This window comes from Salvelinus namaycush, chromosome 26, assembly GCF_016432855.1.
Source record: "Salvelinus namaycush isolate Seneca chromosome 26, SaNama_1.0, whole genome shotgun sequence".
Lineage (NCBI taxonomy): Eukaryota > Metazoa > Chordata > Actinopteri > Salmoniformes > Salmonidae > Salvelinus > Salvelinus namaycush.
In genome coordinates this window covers 27,129,849-27,143,463 of record NC_052332.1, presented here as the reverse complement: position 1 = coordinate 27,143,463, position 13,615 = coordinate 27,129,849, and the positions used below count along the sequence as shown (strand labels likewise).

General features: G+C 45.3%; 1 pseudogene; it reads left to right on the top strand.

Moving 5' to 3' along the window:
* The first annotated feature begins 2,643 nt into the window (after positions 1–2,643).
* On the top strand, positions 2,644–3,872 carry LOC120021196 (annotated as a pseudogene).
* The last annotated feature ends 9,743 nt before the right edge of the window (positions 3,873–13,615 follow it).

Genomic DNA, 13,615 nt, shown 5'->3' with positions numbered 1-13,615 from the left:
CAAAAACAGGTTTTTAGAAATTTGTGCAATAATAAAAATAAAAAACATTTACATAAGTATTCAAATGCTTTACTCATTACTTTGTTGAAGCACCTTTGGCAGCAATGAAATCCTCGAGACTTCTTGGGTATGACGTTACAAGGTTGGCACACCTGTACTTGGGTAGTTTCTCACATTCTTCCCTGCAAATCCTCTCAAGCTCTGTCAGGTTGGAAGGGGAGCGTCGCTGCACAGCTATTTTCAGGTCTCTCCAGAGATGTTCGATCGGGTTCAAGTCCGGGCTCTGGCTGGGCCACTCAAGGACATTCAGAAACTTGTCCCGAAGCCACTCCTGCGTTGTTTTGGCTGTGTGCTTCGGGTCATTGTCCTGTTGGAAGGTAAACCTTCAGCCCAGTCTGAGGTCCTGAGCGCTCTGGAGCAGGGTTTTCTCAAGGATCTCTCTGTACTTTGCTCTGTTCATCTTTCCCTCGATCCTGACAAGTCCCTGCCGCTGAAAAACATCCCCGCAGCATGATGCTGCCACCACCATGCTTCACCGTAGGGATGGTGCTAGGTTTCCTCCAGACATGACGCTTGGCATTCAGGCCAAAGAGTTCAATCTTGGTTTCATCAAACCAGAGAATCTTGTTTCTCATGGTCTGAGAGTCCTTTAGGTGCCTTTTGGGAAACTCCAAGCGGGCTGTCATGTGCCTTTTACGGAGGAGTGGCTTCGTCTGGCCACTCTACCATAAAGGCCTGATTGGTGGAGTGCTGCAGAGATGGTTGTCCTTCTGGAAGGTTCTCCCATCTCCACAGAGGAACTCTAGAGCTCTGTCACAGTGGCCTTGGTCAGGTAGGTTCTTGGTCACCTACCTGACCAAGGCCCTTCTCCCCCGATTGCTCAGTTTGGCCGGGCAGCCAGCTCTAAGCAGAGTCTTGGTGGTTCCAAACTTCTAACATTTAAGAATGATGGAGGTCCTTGTGTTCCTGGCGACCTTCAATGCTGCAGAAATGTTTCCATATCCATCTCCAGATCTGTGCCTCGACATAATCTTGTCTTGGAGCTCTACGGACAATTCCTTCCACCTCATGGCTTGGTTTTTACTCTGACATGCACTGTCAAGTGTGGGACCTTATATAGACAGGTGTGTGCTTTTCCAAATCATGTCCTATCAATTGAATTTAACACAGGTGGACTCCAATGAAATTGTAGTAACATTTCAATGATGATCTTTGGAAACAGGATGCACCTGAGCTCAATTTCGAGTCTCATAGCAAAGGGTCTGTATACTTATGTAAATAAGATATATTTTTTAATATATATTTTTTTATTTGCAAAAAATTCTAAAACCCTGTTTTCGCTTTGTCATTATGGGGTATTGTGTGTAGGTTGAGGATTTGTATTTTTATGTAATCAATTTTAGAATAAGGGTGTAACGTAACAAAATGTGGAAAAAGGGAAGGGGTCTGAATACTTTCCGAATGCACTGTGTGTATTAATTTGTGGATGTCCATCACTCTTTTCGTTTGATATGTTATGAATTACAATTCGTATAATATGTTACGAATTTAAATTAGTACATGTTATGAATTTGCTAAAGTACAATATGCTATGAACTTGCAAAACGTATGATCTGTTACGAATTCCAATTTGTTGTGGCTAACATTAGCAAGGTAGCTAGGTGGCTAACACTGACGTTAGCTAGCTCTAGGGGTTAGTGTTAGATAAAAGGGTTACGTAGTTGCTAAGTAACTAAAAAGTAGTAAGTAGTTGCAAAGTTGCTAATTAGCTAAAATGCTAAAGTTGTCCATGACGAGATTCAAACACACAACCTTTGGGTTGCCAGACGTTCTCATTATTTGATCAACCAAACAATTGTTGTCTTGAAGGTTGCCTTAAGTCACCTTCAATCTTGTGTAACCATACCAAATGTAACACATCATACTAATGAGTGTCCCGGATTTACATTAACTATGTTATGTCTAGTCTATGAGACCAATCTGTGAACTAGTTCCACAGCCGTTTTGATTTGTGTAAACTTATTAAATAGTAAAGTTTGCCTTTGCAAAACAAATATTTGAGTTAATCACACAAGTTCAGTTTCCTGAGACCCGCAACTTAAAATACTGTGTTGGCTGAAGATAGATGTTTTTTCATTAACATATTTCCCAGTGTGCCATTCAGAAAATACTTGTCAAGGACTTTTTTACAATTAAAATATATATTTCAGAGGTTATAATATGATGTGTTTAACCAGATACTGCAAAACATGTGGATTTGTTTTCATTATTAGTGAGATTGGTTAGTCAAGATAGATTTGAAAGAACCCACTTTCTGGTCCAAAAATTGGACCTGAAACTAAAAAGACAACCCTAAATATTTCCCAACTTGTCTCAACTAAAAATGTGAATTGCATGCAACACTTTTCCCAAAAAGTTGGTGAAGTCAAAAAAGTTGTGGAACTCGTTTCCAAATATTTTTTTGTGGGGCCACCTTGAATGTTTTTATTGTGTAACCAACAACTAGTCATCAACTTGATTCCAGGCGTGTTGTTCAGCTAGATCTTAGAAGCATACTGCTGATTAATTTTCTCCCATAAACAAACTGCAATTGTGAGTGCTACGTCTTCCTTTTCATTGTGTCTGCAGGCAGGTCTGATCACCATGGCAGCTAACATGACAGTCCATCAGCAGGTGGCAGCACCTGCTATGAAAGGCTGGAAGACAGGCCTCTTTGACTCCTTTCAGGACATGAGTATCTGTGAGTATCCATGGGACATCATATCCCATCTGATCCTAAGCTCAAGATATTCTGTCTTAAAATATTGCCACCACCTATAAGAGTTGTCTTGTTGTTGCTCTCTCTGTTGATGAGACGTGTCTGTTTGTGTGTGTGCAGGTTGCAATGAATTCTGGTGCTGTCCTTGCTTTGCCAGCTCCACCACAGGAGAGTTTGGAGAGAGTACCTATCTGCCCTTAATGGACATCATAGGCCCTGCTTTCATGGCTGCTATTGGGGTGCCCATCATTGTGCCACCCGCAAGTCTGTCCATGCGGGTTGCTGTACGCCACAAATATGGCATTCAGGTGTGATGTTTCCCATTACATATAGACATCACATAAATGTTGATGTTGCAGATACATATGTTGTGATAAGGGTATTATGTGTGTTCTGTTTACTTGTGTGTGTGTGTGATAGTGTTAAACAAGTGTGTCTGTGTGGGTCCACAGGGAAGCCTCTTTGAGGACATCCTGGTGTCCTGCTTCTGTGCCTGTTGCTCATGGTGTCAGATGGCCAGGGAGATCAAAGAACACAAGAAGGGCTGTACTTTCACAACCACCCAGCCTGTGTCCATCCAAGTGCAGCCTCCTACCATGACCACTTCAAATGTGTCTTACATGACCAACCAACAGGGCTACGCCATAACCGGCCCACAGTCCCCCAACCAACAGAGCTACGTCATGACCGGCCCACAGTCCCCCAACCAACAGAGCTACGTCATAACCGGCCCACAGTCCCCCATCCAACAGAGCTACATCATGACCGGCCCACAGTCCCCCAACCAACAGAGCTACGTCATGACCGGCCCACAGTCCCCCAACCAACAGGGCTACGTCATAACCGGCCCACAGTCCCCCAACCAACAGAGCTATGTCATGACCGGCCTACAGTCTTCCAGCATGGCTGAGATGCCACCTGGTATGATGGGAGGGCCCCCTGAGATGGCCGGAGGGGTCATATGAAGATGGCATCTGACCAACATGCCATTGCAGGCCATTCACAAATGACGACTTCTGATCCACCTGCCTATAATCCTGCTTTCATGATACTCCCTGACATGTCTAACCGTATGGTGAACACCACTGTCTCCACCCAACCATCCAAATGCTGAGCTCTGCTGCTTCATCTAATCACTTTCTGATAGCTGATTTTGCTGTAATGTTCACAGTCAATGAATGAATTAGATTGATGAAAATGTGTTTTTATATGATTTATAGTCTGAGGATTATTTGATGGTAATGTCCACTGGTCATTGTCTTGACATGTAATAAAGTCATTTATATTGAGTTTCTCTTCTATTGGACTGTTACTTATTTTATAATCAAGCATCTTGGTCTAATAGAAAATACTGCCTACAGGAGAATCAATTTACATGAAAAAGTTGTCAATGAGAAACATGTTTAAATAAGGCAGGAATTGTTAAGCACTTTGCAAAACCTCAAGTGCAAGTGTTGGTTCATTAAAGTTTTTTAAAAAATGTGTGTGTGGGGCGTGTCTCGGTTAAGAGGGGGATTATTCAAGATACTCTTTGAACACCACTACGACCAGATGCTCTTTGACTATGAGAGAAAGCGTAGTAGGATGAAGAGAGAGCAGCTGGAGTAGCAGTGTTCTATGGGTGTCACGATCGTCTTCGTGAGAGAGAGAGGACCAAGGCGCAGCGCGTGAAAAATACATCTTCTTTAATGAAGGAAAAAACAACCACTTACAAAATGAACAAAACAAACGATCGTGAAGCTAAACAGAACTAAGTGCACACATGCAACATAGAACATAGACATAGACAACACCCCACAAAAGCCTACTGCCTATGGCTGCCTTAAATATGGCTCCCAATCAGAGACAATGAATGACAGCTGTCTCTGATTGAGAACCAATCTAGGCAGCCATAGACATAACTAGACAACATTACTCTACTCTGCCCCATACACATACAACACCCCTAGACACTACAAAACACATACATTCCCCATGTCACACCCTGACCTAACTAAAAAACATAAGGAAAACAAAGAATACTAAGGCCAGGGCGTGACAGTACCCCCCCCCCCCCCAAAGGTGCGGACTCCGACCGCACAACCTGAACTAGAAAGGGGAGGGTACGGGGTGGGCCCCATCATGGCGGCGGCTCGGGTGCGGGACGTGGCCCCCACTCCACCATTGTCAATACCCGCTTTGGTAGCCTCCTCCAAATGGCCACCCTCCAAATTAACCCCACCGGACTAAGGGGCAGCACCGGACTGAGGGGCAGCTCCGGACTGAGGGGCAGCTCCGGACTGAGGGGCAGCTCCGGACTGAGGGGCGGATCCTGGCTGGCTGGCTCTGGCGGATCCTGGCTGGCTGGCTCTGGCGGATCCTGGCTGGCTGGCTCTGGCGGATCCTGGCTGGCTGGCTCTGGCGGATCCTGGCTGGCTGGCTCTGGCGGATCCTGGCTGGCTGGCTCTGGCGGATCCTGGCTGGATGACGGCACAATGCTGGATGACGGCTCTGGCTGGTCATGGCTGGATGACGGCTCTGGCTGGTCATGGCTGGATGACGGCTCTGGCTGGTCATGGCTGGATGACGGCTCATGGCTGGATGACGGCTCTGGCTGGTCATGGCTGGATGACGGCTCTGGCTGGTCATGGCTGGATGACGGCTCTGGCTGGTCATGGCTCGCTGACGGCTCTGGCTGGTCATGGCTCGCTGACGGCTCTGGCTGGTCATGGCTGGCGGAAGGCTCTGGCTGATCCTGTCTGGCGGAAGGCTCTGGCTGATCCTGTCTGGCGGAAGGCTCTGGCTGATCCTGTCTGGCGGAAGGCTTTGGCTGCTCCTGTCTGGCGGAAGGCTCTAGCGGCTCCTGTCTGGCGGAAGGCTCTAGCGGCTCCTGTCTGGCGGAAGGCTCTAGCGGCTCCTGTCTGGCGGACGGCTCTGAAGGCTCATGGCAGACGGGCGGCTTTGCAGGCTCATGGCAGACGGGCGGCTTTGAAGGCTCAGTACAGATGGGCAGTTCATGCGGCGCTTGGCAGACGGACAGTTCAGACGGTGTTGGGCAGACGTGCAGTTCAGGCGCCGTTGGGCAGACGGGCAGTTCAGGCGCCGTTTGGCAGACGGGCAATTCAGGCGCCGTTTGGCAGACGGGCCGTTCAGGCGCCGCTGGGCAGACGGCAGATTCTGGCCGGCTGAGACGCACTGTAGGCCTGGTGCGTGGTACCGGAACTGGAGGTACCGGGCTAAAGACACGCACCTTCAGGCTAGTGCGGGGAACAACAACAGGGCACACTGGACTCTCAAAGCGTACTATAGGCCTGGTGCGTGATACCGGCACTGGTGGTACCGGGCTGAGGGCACGCACATCAGGGCGAGTACGGGGAGAAGGAACAGTGCGTACAGGGCTCTGGAGACGCACAGGAGGCTTGATGCGTGGTGCCGGAACTGGAGGCACTGGACTGGAGACACGCACCACAGGAAGAGTGCGTGGAGGAGGAACAGGGCTCTGGATACGCACTGGAAGCCTGGTGCGTGGTGTAAGCACTGGTGGTACTGGGCTGGAGCGGGGAGGTGGCGCCGGAAATACCGGACCGTACAGGCGTACTGGCTCCCTTGAGCACTGAGCCTGCCCAACCTTACCTGGTTGTATACCGTTGCCAGCCCGGTGCGGGGAGGTGGAATAACCCGCACCGGGCTATGTAGGCGAACCGGGGACACCATGCGTAAGGCTGGTGCCATGTAAGCCGGCCCGAGGAGACGCACTGGTGGCCAGATGCGTTGGGCCGGCTTCATGACATCCGGCTCACCGCTCAATCTAGCCCGGCCGATACGAGGAGCTGGTATGTACCGCACCGGGCTATGCACACGTACAGGAGACACCCTGCGCTCTACTGCGTAACACGGTGTCTGCCCGTACTCTCGCTCTCCACGGTAAGTACAGGGAGTAGGCACAGGTCTCCTACCTGACTTCACCACTCTCCCTTCTAGCCCCCCCCCCCAATACATTTTTGGGGTTTACTTACAGGCTTCCTTGCTAGTCGCGTACCCTCATAACTCCGGTTCCTCTCTCCGGTTGCCTCTGCTCTCCTAATCGCCTCCAGCTGTTCCCATGGGAGGCGATCTCTTCCAGCCAGGATCTCCTCCCATGTGTAGCAACCCTTTCCGTCCAAAACATCCTCCCATGTCCACGAGTCCTGGTTTTTTTTCCCCTGTTGCCGGTTCCTCACACGCTGCTTGATCCATGGATGGTGGGGTGTTCTGTCTGTGTCTATGTCTATGTTGCATGTTTGCACTTAGTCGTTTATAGCTTCACGTTCGTCTATTTGTTGTTTTTGTTTCGTTTTTCTTCTTCTAAATAAAGAGAAGATGTATTTTTCACACGCTGCGCCTTGGTCCTCTCTCTCACCCAAAGACGATCGTGACAATGGGTTGATCCATGTCTCTGTCATGGCTAAAAAGTCAAGGGACTGAAGGGCAACAGGCTGAGATGAACTCTGCATTCTTGATTGCAGATCGGCAGTTCCAAACGGGGCCAGAGACCCGGAATTCCACATGGCTTGTGCTCGCTGGGTACACTAAATTAGAAGGATTGCAACCAAGGGGTGGGGAGTATCTGTAAAGACTACAGGGAGAGGAGCGAACAGGTATAGAAAACACACACAGTTGCCAAAGCTACAAAAGAGAAAATTAGATAATCAGAAAACTAGGTAAGATACGCAAGTGAGAGTGGTGTTGAGCCTTTCTCAAAGAACTCGGCAGAACAACTCGGCAGGACCGTCTTTGTTTTGGAGATGGTCTTAGTTCTGCAGGTGAGACTGCCACTGACGCTTACATCTACCACTGAGAAACCAGGTACCAATACAGCCACTGATTACCAAAACAAGTCACAAATTGCCCTGACCCTTAATGCTGGTTGATGTGTCAACAATCATCAACAAGTTAGGAGCAGTCTACAGTTAACACACGAAGTAGGCTACTGGGAAGATAGGCAGCACTTAAAGTACACTGAATAAAACTATAAATACAACATGGAACAATTTCAAAGATTTCACTGAGTTACATGTCTTATAAGGAAATCAGTCAATTGAAATAAATTCATTAGGCACTAATCTATTGGATTTCACATTACTGGGAATATAGTCATAGTTTGACCACCATTTGCCACATGCACTGCGACACATCTCCTTCGCATAGAGTTTATCAGGCTGTTGATTGTGGTCTGTGGAATGTTGTCCCACTCCTCTTCAATGGCTGTGTGAAGTTTCTTGATATTGGTGGGAACTGGAAAATGCTGTCGTACACATTGATCCTGAGCATCGCAAACATGTTCAACGGGTGACATGTCTGGTGAATATGAAGGTCATTGAAGAACTGGGACATTTTCAGCTTTCAGGAATTGTGTACAGATCCTTGTGACATGGGGCTGTGCATTATCATGCTGAAACATTAGGTGATGGCGGCGGATGAATGGCACGACAATGGGCCTCAGAATCTCGTCATGCCATCTCTGTGCATTCAAATTGCCTTCGATAAAATGCAATTGTATTCATTGTCCGTAGCTTATGCCTGCCCATACCATAACTCCACCGACACCATTGGGCACTCTGTTCACAACATTGACATCAGCCAACCGCTCGCCCACACAAGACCATACACCCTGTCTGCCATCTGCCCTGTACAGTTGAACTTCGAGATTCATCTGTGAAGAGCACACTTCTCCAGCGTGCCAGTGGCCAATGAAGGTTAGCATTTGCCCCCTGAAGTCGGTTACGATGCCGAACTGCAGTCAGGTCAAAAGCCTAGTGAGGACGACGAGCACGCATATGAGCTTCCCCGAGATGGTTTCTGACAGTTTGTGCAGAAATTCTTCAGTTGTGCAAACCTACAGTTTCATCAGCTCTCCGGGTTGCATGTCTCAGACGATCCAGCAGGTGAAAAAGCCAGATGTGGAGGTCCTGGGCTGGCGTGGTTACACGTGGTCTGCGGTTGTGAAGACGGTTGGACGTACTGCCAAATTCTCTAAAACGATGTTGTTGAGAAATGAACATTCAATGCTCTGGCAACAGCTCTGGTGGACATCCCTGCAGTCAGCATGCCAATTGCACGGCCCCTCAAAATGTGAGCCATCTGTGGCTTTGTGTTGTGTGACAAAACTGCATATTTTAGAGTGACCTTTTATTATCCCCAGATTCTTGATATGCCACATCTGTCAGGCAAAGGAGAAATGCTCATTAACAGGGATGTAAACAAATGTGTGCACAACATTTGAGTGAAATAAGCTCTTTGTGCATATGAAACACGTCTTTTTTTTCGGCTCATGAAACAAGGGACCAACACTTAACAAGAAGTTTGAGTTACAGCGGTGTTAAAAACTTAAGTAATACTTTAAAGTATTTTTACTTAAGTCATTTTCTGGGGTATCTGTACTTTACTTTGCTATTTATCTTCGACAACTTTTATTTTACTACATTCCTAAAGAAAATAATGTACTTTTTACTCCATACATTTTCCCCTGACACCCAAAAGTACTCGTTACATTTTCATTGTTTAGCAGGACAGGAAAATTGTCCTAAATCACATACTTATCAAGAGAACATCCCTGGTCATCCCTACTGCCTCTGATCTGGCAGACTCACTGAAAACACATGCTTCATTTGTAAATGATGTCTGAGTGTTGGAGTGTGCCCCTGGCAAGAAAATGGTGTTGTTTGGTTTGCTTTATGTAAGGAATTTGAAATGATTTCTACTTTTACTTGTTATACGTAAGTATATTGTAGCAATTACATTTTCTTTTGATACTTAAGAATATTTAAAACCAAATACTTTTAGACTTTTACTCAAGTCGAATGTAACTGGGTGACTTTCATTTTTATTTGAGTCATTTTCTATTAAGATATCTTTACTTTTACTCAAGTATGATAAATTGTACTTTTTCCCCACTGCACACTAGGATGATTTTCTGCCATGTTAGGGTATTTCCTGCTGATCTCCAAAATTTAAGTTTGTTTTTATATGGACACAACATCCTTTTAACTAATTTTGGAATGAAGAGGCACTTTGAGCTAAGGACCTCAGCTATAAAGAGAAGATATTGAGAGATACATTTTAATATACTATACAATTTACATAGTTTGATTGAGGCCAGTGAGGAATAAATATTAGCCACTACAAGGTCTATTCTGTGACCATGATTGCATAACACCTTAGAAGGAAAATGTTTCCCCATGTTTGATACATTAATGTTTCTCACCATTGCCATGGAGTTAGTGTTCATTCTGAATGGTTATGTCATATGTTCGTCACTGTTACTCAACCCTCTCATTCGCATACTATGGTCATGCATGAAAGGATCAAATAGAAATTGAAGATGTCATCTTGGCCCTGTTTTCTTGTTTTGGCCTTGATAAAACTGATCATTTCTGTGTTTCCTGTTTGATCATTTGAATGATGATAAAACATCATGCATTGTAACATATTTATGGGAGAGGTGTGATGTAAGTCGGAACAAACACCTGATGTTTATGACAAACTTATTTAGGTCCCATGTAGCTAAGTTGGTAGAGCATGGCACTTGCAATGCCAGGGTTGTAGGTTTAATTCCTGCGGGGAACCAGTATGAACAAAAGTGAAAATGTATGCATTCTCTACTGGATAAGAGCGTCTGCAAAACAACTAAAAATGTAGGTGTTACGACCGAACATTCAATAAAGTATTTCCAGATGATATATTACAGTGATGATTTTCTTCATGGGGAATTACTTTAGTCTGGCATCCAGACATGCAGGAAAGCTGATAACCTACAGGTGGCCTACTACAGCTGACATCACTATGAAAACAACTGTAGCAGCCCAATGACGAGAGCAGCACAATGCACCTCAGATGAATGGCACATGGACATAGTGTGAATGCTGCTAGAGTGGTTAGGGTGTACTGTATAATTCTGCCACTGGCTAAGTCTGCTGTCAATCTCCACCACCACAATACCCTCTCAATCAACCTACATTTGAGTTGATCCCAGTGCAACCTGATCTGAAAGATGAATTCATAATAACTTGATTTGTAAAGCTCTTTCAAACATTATGCTCAAAGCAAAGTAAAATGTTCTGTTTCCTGGACAAAAATCCATCAACCAATGTGCATTCAGGTTTTGCAGGTTTTGTGTGTCTATGAAAGTGGAACTGACAGCGCTTTAACTACTTTGCAAATATGAAACAAACAGATAATCATAATATCAGTGAAAAATAACAAATTCCCAGTTTATGCGTAAGAGGTTTTAAAAACAGGTAATTTTTTACTCAAAATTCCATGACGTGCGGTAAGATATTGTTGGCAGAATAGACGGATGCAGTTCAATGCATGATTAATATAATTCACCAATACATTTCCTGGTAGTTTCTTAGGTTGGTAGGTTGTTAATTAATAGCTGGCACAGTACATTGTTTGCTGCCTCCACCCATTCAGGATGCACTGTATCAGTTTCAATGGCTCAAAATTAAAATGTAACTAATGTCTGGTCATTGGTAACTCAGTTGGTAGAGCATGGTATGTGTATAGCCAGGGCAGTGGGTTCGATTCCTGCAACCATCCGTATGTAAAATGTATGCATGCATGAGTAAGATGTTTTGGATAAAAGTGTCTGCTAAATGGCTATATATATATATATATATATATATATATATATATATATATATATATATATATACACACACACACACACAGTGGGGCAAAAAAGTATTTAGTCAGCCACCAATTGTGCAAGTTCTCCCACTTAAAAAGATGAGAGAAGCCTGTAATTTTCATCATCAGTACACTTCAACTATGACAGACAAAATGAGAAAAAAAATCCAGAAAATCACATTGTAGGATTTTTTATGAATTTATTTGCAAATTATGGTGGAAAATAAGTATTTGGTCACCTACAAACAAGCATGATTTCTGGCTCTCACAGACCTGTAACTTCTTCTTTAAGAGGCTCCTCTGTCCTCCACTCGTTACCTGTATTAATGGCACATGTTTGAACTTGTTATCAGTATAAAAGACACCTGTCCACAACCTCAATCAGTCACACTCCAAACTCCACTATGGCCAAGACCAAAGAGCTGTCAAAGGACACCAGAAACAAAATTGTAGACCTGCACCAGGCTGGGAAGACTGCATCTGCAATAGGTAAGCAGCTTGGTTTGAAGAAATCAACTGTGGGAGCAATTATTAGGAAATGGAAGACATACAAGACAACTGATAATCTCCCTCGATCTGGGGCTCCACGCAAGAGCTCACCCCGTGGGGTCAAAATGATCACAAGAACGGTGAGCAAAAATCCCAGAACCACACGGAGGGACCTAGTGAATGACCTGCAGAGAGCTGGGACCAAAGTAACAAAGTCTACCATCAGTAACACACTACGCCGCCAGGGACTCAAATCCTGCAGTGCCAGACGTGTCCCCCTGCTTAAGCCAGTACATGTCCAGGCCCGTCTGAAGTTTGCTAGAGAGCATTTGGATGATCCAGAAGAAGATTGGGAGAATGTCATATGGTCAGATGAAACCAAAATAGAACCTTTTGGTAAAAACTCAACTCGTCGTGTTTGGAGGACAAAGAATGCTGAGTTGCATCCAAAGAACACCATACCTACTGTGAAGCATGGGGGTGGAAACATCATGCTTTGTGGCTGTTTTTCTGCAAAGGGACCAGGACGACTGATCCGTGTAAAGGAAAGAATGAATGGGGCCATGTATCGTGAGATTGAGTGAAAACCTCCTTCCATCAGCAAGGGCATTGAAGATGAAACGTGGCTGGGTCTTTCAGCATGACAATGATCCCAAACACACCGCCCGGGCAACGAAGGAGTGGCTTCGTAAGAAGCATTTCAAAGTCCTGGAGTGGCCTAGCCAGTCTCCAGATCTCAACCCCATAGAAAATCTTTGGAGGGAGTTGAAAGTCCGTGTTGCCCAGCAACAGCCCCAAAACATCACTGCTCTAGAGGAGATCTGCATGGAGGAATGGGCCAAAATACCAGCAACAGTGTGTGACAACCTTGTGAAGACTTACAGAAAACGTTTGACCTCTGTCATTGCCAACAAAGGGTATATAACAAAGTATTGAGATAAACTTTTGTTATTGACCAAATACTTATTTTCCACCATAATTTGCAAATAAATTCATTAAAAATCTTACAATGTGATTTTCTGGATTTTTTTTCTCATTTTGTCTGTCATAGTTGAAGTGTACCTATGATGAAAATTACAGGCCTCTCTCATTTTTTTAAGTGGGAGAACTTGCACAATTGGTGGCTGACTAAATACTTTTTTGCCCCACTGTATCTGGAGTATTTCTCCTGTCTTTTCCAGTGTCCTGTGTGATTTTAAGTATGATCCCTCTAATTCTCTCTCTCGGAGGACTTGGACCATGCCTCAGGACTACGCCTCAGGACTACCTGGTCTGATGACTCATTACTGTCCCCAGTCCACCTGGTTGTGCTGCTGCTCCAGTTTCAACTGTTCTGCCTGCGGCTATGGAACCCTGACCTGTTCACCGGACGTGCTACCTTGACCCAGACCTGCCGTTTTTGACTCTGAATGATCGACTATGAAAAGCCAACTGACATGTACTCCTGAGGTGCTGACCTGTTGCACCCTCTACAACCACTGTGATTATTATTATTTGACCCTGCTGGTCATCTATGAGCATTTGAACATCTTGGCCATGTACTGTTATAATCTCCACCCGGCACAACCAGAATAGGACTGGCCACCCCTCAGAGCCTGGTTCCGCCCTAGGTTTCTTCCTAGGTTCTGGCCTTTCTAGGGAGTTTTTCCTAGCCACCATGCTTCTACATCTGCATTGCTTGCCGTTTGGGGTTTTAGGCTGGGTTTCTGCATAGCACTT